This window comes from Chiloscyllium plagiosum, unplaced genomic scaffold (genome assembly GCF_037043375.1).
Source record: "Chiloscyllium plagiosum isolate Xiang-an unplaced genomic scaffold, Cpla_swu_hap1 HiC_scaffold_19, whole genome shotgun sequence".
In the NCBI taxonomy this organism is placed as follows: Eukaryota; Metazoa; Chordata; class Chondrichthyes; order Orectolobiformes; family Hemiscylliidae; genus Chiloscyllium; species Chiloscyllium plagiosum.
Genome location: NW_028270157.1, coordinates 24,763,468 through 24,775,844, shown reverse-complemented (window position 1 = coordinate 24,775,844; position 12,377 = coordinate 24,763,468). Strand labels below are relative to the sequence as shown.

The 12,377-nt window shown below is 38.1% G+C and overlaps 1 protein-coding gene across 4 annotated transcripts in view; it reads left to right on the top strand.

Annotated features, from left to right (window-relative positions):
* lrriq1 (leucine-rich repeats and IQ motif containing 1) overlaps positions 1–12,377 on the top strand; it is a 183,316-nt gene that overhangs the window by 141,070 nt on the left and 29,869 nt on the right. The gene's annotated exons all lie outside the window — the stretch shown is intronic.

Genomic DNA, 12,377 nt, shown 5'->3' with positions numbered 1-12,377 from the left:
CTCCAGTCCTGGCAAAACCTTATAAATTTTTTCTGCACCCTGTCAATGTTTATATTTCTTTACTTTTTCAGCCCAGGCTTTTTCTGGTTGTTTGTCTTTGTTTTAAAATTGGATTGTGGCATCATAGAGTCATCGAATTGTAGAGATGTACATCACAGAAACAGACCCTTCAGTCCAATTCGTCCATGTCGACCAGATATCCCAACCCAGTCTAGTCCCACCTGCTGCACCTGGCCTAAATCCCTCCAAACCCTTCCTAATCATATACACATCCAGATGCCTTTTAAATGTTGCAGCTGTACTAGCCTGTACCACTTGCTCTGGCAGCTGATTCCATACATGTACACCCTCTGCATGAAAAAGTTGCCCCTTAGGTCTCTTTTATATTTTGCCCCTCTCACCTTAAACTTATGCCCTCTAGTTCTGGACTCCCCCACCGCAGGGAAAAGACTTTGTCTATTTATCCTATCCGTGCCCCTCATGATTTTGTAAACCTCTATAAAATCACCCCTCAGCCTCTGACACTCCAGGGAAAACAGCCCCAGCCTATTCAACCTCTCCCTATAGCTCAAATCCTCCAACCCTGGCAACATCCTTGTAAATCTTTTCTGAACCTTTCAAGTTTCACAACACTTTTCCGATAGGAAGGAGACCAGAATTGCACGAAATATTCCAACAATGTCCTGTACAGCTGCAACATGACCTCCCAACTCCTGTACTCAATACTCTTTTTAAATCTTTCTTAAATATTCAGTAGGGCTTCGATAAGGCACCTTCCTTATCCTTTAGACGTGATTCTAATTAAGTTATTCCAGATCCTCAACTTTCTTTGGATTTTCCTTTTGAAGCCTTATAATGATCAGAGTCTGTACTGCTTCCAAGCAAAACTGTGAAGTATAACGTAATATTGGTAAAGTTGGGGCCTCCCAGAACCAGAATTCGCAGAGTTAAAGGTATATCAGAATGATATCAGCCCCCTGAATAATGAATCCGGAGCCATCAGGAGCTTAAGACCTACTAATTCCATCTTGGCCCCTTAAAAATTCAGAAGATTTCTTTCAATGTCTGTCACCCCACATTAGGAAGCGGGAGTAGAGATTTCTTCCAAAAGCAATGTATGCCACCTCTGGTTGCAGCCAAAGAGAACAGATATCCACCCAAAATTTTGCTTACGTACCTGCCTGCCTTATTCAAATTGTTACTTCCTTTTCCCAGAAGTCAATCTCTTTTATTTTTAAAGCATTCAATTGTGCTTCGTTAAAAAAAATCCCTGTAATAATGATGAATTATTGCCTGTACATTTCATTATCACTAAACAATTTTTGGACCTCTACAACTTAAAACTGAATAGAAGACCATAAGAACTAGGAGCAGGAGTAGGCCATCCGGCCTGTTCTGCCACTCAATAAGATCATGGCTGATCTTTTCATAGACTCGGATCCTCCATACACGCACTCATCATATCCCTTCATTCCTTAATTGTTCAAAAAAAAATTATCTGAGCTTTGAAAACGTTTACTGAAGTAGTGTCAACTACTTCACTGGGCAAGGAACTCCATAGATTTACAACCCTTTGGGTAAAGAAGTTTTTTTTCTCAATTCAGTCCTAAATCTGCTCCCTCTAATCTTGAGGCTATGCGGTTTTGTCCTAGTTTCACCTGCGAGAGAAAACATCCTCTCTACTTCTATCTTATCTATTCCCTTCATAATTTTATATGTTTCTATAAGATCGCTCCTCATTCTTCTGAGTTCCAATAAATATAATTCCAGTCTACTCAGTCTTTCCTCATACACCAACCCTCTCAACTCTGGAATCAGCCTAGTGCACCTTCGCTGCATCTCTCCAGTACTAGTACATCCTTTCTCAAGTAAGGAGACCAAAACTGTATACAGTACTCCAGGTGTGGCCTCCCCAGCATCCTTTACAGCTGCAACATAACCTTCCTGTTTTAAAACTCAATCCCTTTTGCAATGAAGGACAAAATTCAATTTGCCATTCTAATTGCTTGGTGTACCTGCAGATCAACCTTCTGCAATTCATACACAAGGACACCCAGGTCCCTCTGCATAGCAGCATGTTGCAACTTGTTACCATTCAAGTAATAATCCTTTTTATTGGTACTCCTACTAAAATGGATGACTTCACATTTATTAACATTGTATTCCATCTTCCAGATCTTTGCCCACTCACTTAAAGTATCTACGTTCCTCTGCAAAGTTTCACAGTCTTCTGCATACTTTGCTCTGCCACTCATTTTAGTGTCACCTGCAAACTTTGACACTCTTTACACATGGTCCCCAACTCCAAATCATCTTTATAAATTGTGAATAATTGTGATCCCAACACCGATCCCTGAGGCACACCACTAGTCACTGATTGCCAGCCAGAATAGCACTTATTTATCCCCAATCTTTGCTTCCTGTTAGTCAACCAATCCTCTATCATGCTAATAGTTTACTTGTAAGGCTATGCATCTTTATCTGATACAGCAGCCTCTTGTGCAGCACCTTGTCGAAGGCCTTTTGGAAATCTAGGTACACCACATCCACTGGGTTCCCATTGTCCACCCTGCTCGTAATGTCTTCATAGAATTCCAAAAGATTTGTTAAGCATGACCTACCCTTCATGACCCCATGCTCCATCTGCCCAGTGGGACAATTTTTATGGAGATGCCTTGCTATTTCTTCCTTGATCATAGACTCAAGCATCTTCCCCACTACAGAGGTTAAGCTAACCAGTCTGTAATTCCCCAACTTTTGTCTACCTCCCTTTTTAAACAGTAGCGTTACTTTGCTGTTTTCCAGTCTGCTGGGACTGCCCCAGAGATCAGCGAATTTTGGAAAATTACCGCAGTGCACTTGCTATTTCTCCTGTCATCTCTTTCAGTACCCTGGGATGCATTCCATCAGGGCCAGGAGACTTGTCTATCCTTAGCTCCATTAGCTTGTCCAGCACTACCTTTTCTGTAATAATGGTCGTTTCCAGATCCTCACCTACCTTCATCTCTTTGTCAATTACGGCATGTTATTAGTCACCTCCACTGTGAAGACCAATACAAAATGCCTGTTCAGTGCCTCGGCCGTTTCATCATATCCCATAACTAACTGCCCCTTCTCATTCTCTAAAGGATCAACGTTTACTTCAGTCACGCTTTTTTTGTTTTATATGTTTATAGAAATGTTTGCTCTCAGTCTTTATATTCCATGTTAGTTTTTTCTCATGTTCTATCTTACTTTTCTTTATAACTCTTTTTGTGGTTTTCTGTTGACCTTTAAAGTTTTCCCAATCTTCTAGTTTCATGCTGTTTTTTGCCACTTTGTATGCCTTCTCTTTCAATTTAATAGCTTCCCTTATTTCCTCAGACACCTACGGCAGATTACCCCTTTTCTCACAGTCCTTCCTTTTCACCGGAATATACTTCTGCTGAGCACTTTGAAAAATTGCATTGGAAGTCCTCCACTGCTCGTCAACTGTCCCACATAAATAACCAAGTCCTCCTTCATTCTATTGTAGTCTCCCTTGTTTAAGCACAGGATCCTGGAATTGGATTTTTTCTTCACACTCCCTATCTGTATTCTAAATTCAACCATACTGTGATCGCTCCTTCCAAGAGGATCCCTAACTATGAGGTCATTAATTATTGCTGTCTCATTACACAGGACCTGACCTAGGATAGCTTGCTCCCTCGTCAGCTCCATTATGTACTGTTCAAGAAAACTATCAACAAACTCCACCTCAAGGCTACCCTGACTGAGCTGGTTCGACCAATTGACATGTTGATTAAAATCTCCCATGATAATTGTCATACCGTTTTTACAGGCATTAGTTATTTATTTGTTTATTGCCCAACCCAATGTGATGTTATTATTTGGTGGCCGATAGACTATGCCTATCAGTGACTTTTTCTTCTTGGAATGTATCATTTCCACTCAAATGGATTCAACCTTATTCTCCAAAGAACCTATATCATGTCTCAGCACCATCCTGATGTTGTTCTTGAATATCAGAGCTACAGAACCTCCCTTACCTTCCTGCCTGTCCTTCCAAATAAACTGATACCCCTGGATATTTAATTCCCAAACATGACCATCCTGCAACCATATCTCCGTAATGGCTACTAAATCATTATCATTCACGATGATTCGTGCCATTAACTCATCAACCTTGTTATGAATGCTATGAGCATTCAGGTAAAATGCCCTTTTGCTAGCTTTCTTGCCCTCATGATTTCCAACATCTCTAACAATATCTCCTGAGTTATCCTTCCTTTTTACTTCTTTCATAGTCTGCCTTGAACTTAAACCCACCTGCAATTATGCTAACCTGTTGCTTGCCTTTTTACTTACCATCATACTCCTGTCATTTTCCTTTTCTCTTTCCCCGACTCACTAATTTAAAGTCCTAATGACCACCCTATTTATCCTTTTCGTGAGAATACTGGTTCCAGATTGGTTCAGGTGGAGACCGTCCCATTGGTCAAAAACTGATGCCAATGCCCCATGAAATGGAACCCCTCTTTCCCATTCCACCCTCTTAGCCACGTGTTTGCTTCCCTAATTTTCTTATCCCTAAGCCAGTTTGCACGTGGCTCGGGCAGTAATCCGGAGATTATGACCTGAGAGGACCTGTTCCTTAATTTTGTTCCTAGTGTTTGATAATCCCCAAACAAGTCTTGCTTCCTAGCCTTGCCTATGTTTTTGTGCCAAAGTGGAACACAACAACTGGATACTCCCCCTCCTGCTCCAATATCCTTTCAAGCTGGTCAGAAATGTCCTGCACCCTGACACCGGACAGGCAACGCACCATGCAGGACTCCCGATACAGCTTGCAAAGGATACTGTCTATCCCTCTAATTCTACAGTCCCCTGTAACTACCACTTGTCCTTTTGCTCCCCCCTCTTGAATGGCCTTCTGCAACATGGTGCCATGGTCAGCTGGCTCATCCTCCCCACAGCCCTTTTACTCATCCACACAGGGAGCAAGAATCTCATACCTGTTTGATAAGGTCAAGGGCTGAGGCTCCTCCACTCATAAACTCAGGATCCCCCTACTTGCCTCACTTGCAATCACACCCTGTTGTCCCTGATCACTAACTGAATTTCAATTACTTAATCCACTGGATGGGACTGCCTCCTGAAAGAAAGTGTCCAGGTAACTCGCCCCCTCCCGGATGTGCCGCAGTGTTTGAAGCTCAGATTCCAGATCGTCAATTCTGATCCAGAGCTTTTCCAGCAACCAACATGTTCTGCAGATGTGGTCACTGCCATTCACAATGGGATCAGCCAGCTCCCACAAAATTCAGATACACCATATCACCTGCCCAGCTATCTCTACTTTGTTAATTACTTTATTACTTAATATAAATTTGAGTAAAATAATTTCTAATACTTCTCTGCTATGCTCTTTTGCAAATAACCAAATAATAGATAATTAAAAAAAGAAAAAATGTAAATTTTAACCAGTCACACAATAAAAAAGAAATATAAAAGCCTTACCTTATCAACACACCACAGAGTCTTTTTTTGTTTGGTTAGATGAGGAGGGCAGGTGGGAGACACTACACGTGTGGTGTCTCGGGCTCAGCCGCTGCCCAAATATATCAATTCACTCACCTTCCCAAACCACAATTCAACCATAATGAAGGCCACTGCTCCCACAAGGTCAGTTTTTAAATGGAGAATTTACTTTCCCATCAGCCCCCTGGTTTCTGCTTTCACCGTTCCTGCTGCAAAAATTTATGTATATGTCTTTTAAGACAGGATGGAGAGTTTTGTTTCATTTTGCTTTGTTTAAAATTACTCAGCTCTAATTCATAAAAGCATTTTTACACTCTACACGATGAGTTTAAAAAAAACTGTCACAGTCATCTCTTCCACCATTGTATTCCAGAATTATCAGTTGGTCAGATTGCTCCATCAAATGTAATGATATCAAAGTCCATGGCCGAAATCATTTCACCCTCCAGGTTGCAGCAGGAGGCTTGGTGTCATTCAGTCATGAGGCCAGATAAAGGGAAAAGGATGGGTGCTCAGAAACTTGAGGGGAGCTTGGGGCTGAAGGTGTTGTGGGGTAGAGGGGGAGACAATACCATGGAAGCAGCACAGAACTCCTACTTTTCAATGAAATTCGTCATAGCTGTCAGACAAGTTTAATTGAAACTGCGTCTGTGCCAGTATTTTTTTTTAAAAGACAGTTTGGGATTATGCAACTTGCTTACTTCTAAAAAAATATGACTGGGGGCCATCAACTGTCAAAACTAGTACTAAAGCATGTACAATAGAGAGTTGAAAGTGTTGAAATGAAAAAAAATGTTTATGAAAGCTGTTTTTCAATTCGTTTCACATCTGTGCAGGACAGTTATAACGTAGTTGTGTGTAATCAATGAGTGAAATGTATAAGTTTGTGAAACTATGGATTTAATCGCGCTCTCAGAGCGTAAAATGATAGGGACTTCAAGCAGGTAGATACAGCCAGCAAAATCTAGAAAAGAACTAGAATAACATAAACACATGGAGTTGGATAACTTGGAAAAAATCTGTGTTGTGTTTGCGTTAATCATCTCCAGAAGAAATCTAAACTGATACTTGAAACATAAGACTTCTTGGAGAAAGCAGCAAAGGCCTGAGGCATTGGTGATCTCAAGGAGCTCTCTATGGGTCAGAGCCACTTTTCTGGCAGAGTGCAAGCCTAGTTCACAGCATTGCCTCTCAGACAACTGTAAAACACTGCAGGAGTTGTGCCGTGTATGCTTGCAGTACTTAATTTTTTTTTGATTTAATACATTGTTATTTGTTAAAGGATGAAATTTGAAATTAAATGTTTACTTCATTTTCTGAGCATCCATTTACCTAATGATGATACTGTTTTCTTGTAGGTTTATATATTTTTATTTGAATTCTGTATTATTTTAGCCAAACTTAGCATTTGAAATGAGTTTTGCCTTATTTTATTGAAAAATCATTTTTTAAAGGTTTGCTCACAATTGAAATGTGTCAGCAACAGTTACACACTCTGTGCATCCATGCTGGAGAGAAATCTTATTTCATAGCTTTGCATGTTATTTATATGACATTAACACTTCCACAGTACGGTTTGGGTAAACCGATAAAGTAGTGGCCAAATTGTAAATGGTATATTTAAATTTTTTAAGTAAAATTTTGATTTCTGCATACTACCAATGTTATTTTGCATGAAAATGTTTCTGGATAACGTAGCAACAATTGTAATTCTTCCTGAAATGCTTGCCAGAAGATCAGCACTACTATTCTTTCTCCTTTATGTAATATTACAAGCAAATGTTTTATTGTCACAGCAGCGCGTGATTCAAAAAAATCATGCTTATGCCTTCCTATAATTTATCGGTTTGTAACATTGAGTAAACTAATGTAGTTGTCCACTGCATATTATTAAACATTTTTGTATATCAGATAGTGACAGAGTTGAGAGACATGGAGCCATTTCGTAACAGAGAGCCTGGAGCAATATAATCAGAGTAACAAAACAAAATAGAATGTATTATTTATGGAACAATGTAGTGTGGTAATCATTGATGGACAACATTATTTAAAAGATTCTTGGAATAGAAGTTCACTTTATACGCAATATTTTCTGAAAGGTAATGAAAGGTTGTTGTAATCAAAAATATGCCTAACCTATTCGTCTGTAAAATATGCTTGATTCTCTTTTAATTTTGATGTATTGTTTCACATTTGATCACATAATTTGGAAATATAGAATTTGAAGCAGTTGAATGCTACAAGTATGCCTGTCCTGATTCTTTTAACTTGGGGCACATACATGGGGACCATTACGTTCACATCAAGTCTGCCCATGAGACCGAGAGACATTTGAACTCTTGCAGTCCCTTACTGTGTTCAAATTATGATTCCATCAGAAATTGATGGGCATCGCTATATGGATGGTGTGTGTGAGCAGAATTTTGGATGTTTGGAGACCACTGTAAGGAGCCCACAGAAACAGTTGTTTAAGGAAAGAGAGACACATAATTTTTCAAAAAGGCCAAAAGAAGTACGCCAACTCTTCTTGGCTTACAAAGAAACTTGTTGAAAAAGCAAAAAAAAAATCTTCCTTCCTGTAGCTCCTCTGTTACTGACCTTTTTTATTGCTGCCTTTCTCTGGTGGCACTGACACTGGCTGAAACTCATCCGACTATGAATTAAAATCAGATTTGTGCCAGCAATCCCTTTTCATATTTATGAGACAATGAACACCACCAGTACATCCCAAAGTGCAGGATTTAACTCGATGGCAGGTAAACTGTAGTATGAATAAACCAATAATTGCTTATTTTAACTTCCTGCACATTCTGTTCTCATTGGGTGCAATTGATTAACTTGGAGCTTTTAGGCTGCAGCTTTCAATCAAGTTGGACTCCAGGACAAAGAACTCTCTCTGTAAAGAGACGAATTTCACTGTTCATGCACGTAGAATTTTGATAGTTTTATAAAATGCATTTTAATCAGAACATTTTAATGGCAGTCTCCAGGTATTTTAATTGATTATTAAGCAGAATGTTGAAGATCACATTTCAGATTAAGTCATTTTGGGATATTTAGTGTTGATCCAACTTTGGAGCAAAGGTTTGGTATCTTTAATTGCATCAATTAATATTTAAAATACATACCCAGGTCCTCCACCCCACCCCCAAAACCATCATACTCCTTGCCTCCTTAACTCTGCTATTTGAGAAACTTCCAACAATCACAGAATACCCAACCATGAATAAGGAGTTCCCTGTCTCAGGCATATTTCATCCTAGGAACTCACTACCATTCTGATTTTAGAGTGATCTTGGAGGTCCAAGTCCTGGTGGGGGTAATTTGGTGTAAGCACATCATCCAATATGGTGTGATGTGCAAATAATTTATTTATTCAACTTGTCATTCAAGTTCATTGTCACTATGTAAACCTGAATATATACTTCTATAAGCTGTAAACATTAAAGTAGACATGAAACAGCAACAAAAACTATTATTGGTTTACATTTTAGAGGAAGTAAAAGTAACATGGAATTTGAAGAGTTTTAGTAGTGGTGGTATCTTTCAGATCAGTTTCACATTGTGAAATGTTGTCCGTTTTAATTAATTACCTTAGGTGAAAATCATCTTAATTGGATGGATTTGTTATTTATAGATTTGTTAAAATTCTGAAAAGCAGTAACTGTCAGATCGGAAAATTCAAAGCAAAATCAAATACTACCAACAGGAATTTTGTTCACGTGTATATCTGGAATCAAAAACAGTTAGTATTACTTTAGAATTCAAAACATAAATACCTGCCAGTGTCCACTTTTGCCCTACAGCTTTTTATTGTTGTATGTTGAGATTTTGGTCTCCTCTGAAGACTGTTAATTTTAGCAAGCTTTCTGTTGCACTTGCCAGTGAGGTGCCAGAATGTTTAGACTCTTTTCTAAGCTTTGTTAAAAATAAACATGGAAATCTGCCTGCAGGTGTTTTGATGGCCTCAGATCAGAGTGAGATTTCCTGTTTTACTTACGCAAATATGCCAAACATCAGAATTGATGAAAATAGCTAAAATAAGAGGCCAGCAAAATCCATAGATTACCAAAGCATGGGCATACTGACTTAAATTTGTTGTAAATAAATTGAATTTATTTTAAATCAATACCTCTATTATTTCTTGTACAAATTAGAAAAGTCTTAACTGCAAACCAACAATCCACATCCATCTTCTTGCATCCCCTCCAGTGTTAAGTGTTGCACTGTGAAAATTGGAATTAAATGTTTTCATAACTTTTTCAGCAAAGTTTATGCAGTAATTGGCAGAAATCATTTGATATTTTTGTCTTAACAGTGGAACTTCTTTTATTATACCAGTGATGTGAAATATTCTTTAACAAACTAAGTTTAACAAAGTATTTTTAACAAACTAGAACCAAAGATGTTTCCGCAAGATGCTCATGCTGTATGATTTAATTACTCAAATAATAAAGTCTATTATTCCTACTAATGCCAGGTTAGAAGCAAAACACATTTTGGAACAATAAAAATGCTAAGGTCAAATTATTTTTCTTAAAACATTGCTTACATTAAAGTGTACCATATGAATCTTTGAGCTCTATTTAATAGGTAATAGCCCAGTATTGTTAAAGTACTTTTAATGTATAATTTTCTTTGGATTGAAGCATCAATTTTTAAAGGCCTTTTGTTGAAGCCCATTTTCAGCCAATAACCATTTCCATAATGTTTATTCAAACTTCTTTGAATATTTATTGATCCATAAAGAGTTTAGATTTTAAAACCATATCCACTAAAATACGAAATTGTGCTTGTCTATTTGAAAAAGCCTTGGACGAAATTTAACCTGCAGATGACCTTGTCTTGTTTATTCAGTAGGGAATTTCTAAGCAATGCATAGAGTGTCTATTATTCTCCTTTTTGAGAAAATTAATGGCAGATGGTCCTGATCTCAATGACTGTCACTGACATTGCTCTGAATGACTTCATTCTCTAATATCATGACATTGTTTCTGCTGTGGAGATAATGACCTCGGATTGTGCAAGATGCCTGAGATCTGCAAGATAAGCCGTCATGCACAAATTTTCCTGATGTAGGAATATGTTTCTAAATCTATTTTGAAATTTATTAATCCAGTAGGCTGCTGAGAGAGCCTTATTGCAAATCAGACAATAGCGATTTATTTTCTGATCCAAACTACACTAAGAAAATAAAAGCAAAGCTTTGCAACAAGACTTCAATTCAGGCAACTGATTGTCCAGTGAACTTACAGTTTTGCATCTAGTTTTCTGCCACCAAAATTTAACAGGAATCCACTCGGTTTCAAGGAAAGAAACATGAAATATTAATAACTTCATAATTCTTATTGTACAGTTAAAGATTAAACCTTTATTCAGATTCACTGTGAGCATTCATGTCAAAGATCTAGATAGTTGATTGAGTGTGTTCAACATACATGAATTCAGTTTTCATAAGAAAGATCACTAAGGTGCTTGGAAAAATGGAGAAGGGCAGTCACTGCAGGTACGCAATGCCAGATGCTAAAAGTCAGTCAACATTGAGAATGAAAGGATACAGAGGATGTTTATTCTTGCCAATACAAGTTTAAATAAAAACAGCTTTGCAAAGGAAAAATCTGATAAGAATAAGATCATCTTTGATCATATATGGATATATGCCTTTACTCCATTCATTGATATTATACTTCTTGAAGTATATTTATTGAAATCCTTGAAAACCATCATAGGTTTGTGTCTTGACATCCATTCTACATCCAGCATAATAAATGTTTCCTCATCAGATGTCTAGCAAAGATTTATTTTTGGTGTACTCTGTTGTTCTACAGGGTATTATTTCATCTGTACATAGAATAAGAATCAATTGTCCTGGCATAAAAACTTTGGAATTAAGTTAATTAGCTTTGGCATTTTGCGCATGTGAAATTTCAACTTTTAAACATGAACTATAGTCAATACATTTTTGTGTAAAAGTGACAACAGGAGTCATTTTTAAAACTTAACTATATCTCTTAACGACAATAATGGAGACTTGACTGATAATTGAGATCCCAATGTGAAATAATCAATTGTATTCTTCTAGTAGTTTACTATGCTGTCAACTAATGCACTTTTATCACAGTTACTCTTCAGAACTAATTAATGAATGTTTTAATAAGATTAGATTCCCTGCAGTATGGAAACAGGCCCTTTGGCCCAACAAGTCCACACTGACCCTCCGAAGAGTAACCCCAACCTATATTTGCCCCTGACAAATGCAACTAACACCATGGGCAATTTAGTATGGCTAATTCACCTAACTTGCACATCTTTGGATTGTGGGAGGAAACCGGAGCACTCTGAGGAAACCCACACAGACACGGGGAGAATGTGCAAACTCCATACAGTTGCCGGAGGTGGGAACTGAACCCAGGTCCTGGCGCTGTGAGGCAGCAGTGCGAACCACTGAGCCACCATGTTGCCCCTAAAATAAAAGATTTAGTTGTCCAATGATCCAACTTTGAGCTACAGCTTAAAAGACAATGATTGCCTACTAGTACATTGACAAAGTTGGCAAAAATGAGGACTGCAGATGCTGGAGATCAGAGTTTGTCTGCTTAAGACCATAGGACCATAGATGTAGGAGCAGAAGTAAACCATTAAGCCCATTGAGCCCATAATTCTGTGCCATTCAATGATATCATGTTGATCTGATAATCCACAACTCCACTTTCTTGTCTTTTCCCCATAACCCTTGATTCCCTTATCGATTAAAAATATTTCTCTTTCAGCATTGAATAAATTAAACAACCAGTGTGTATGGCACTCTGCAATAAAGAATTCCACTGATTCTAACCTCCGGGTGAAGAAATTCCTCCTCA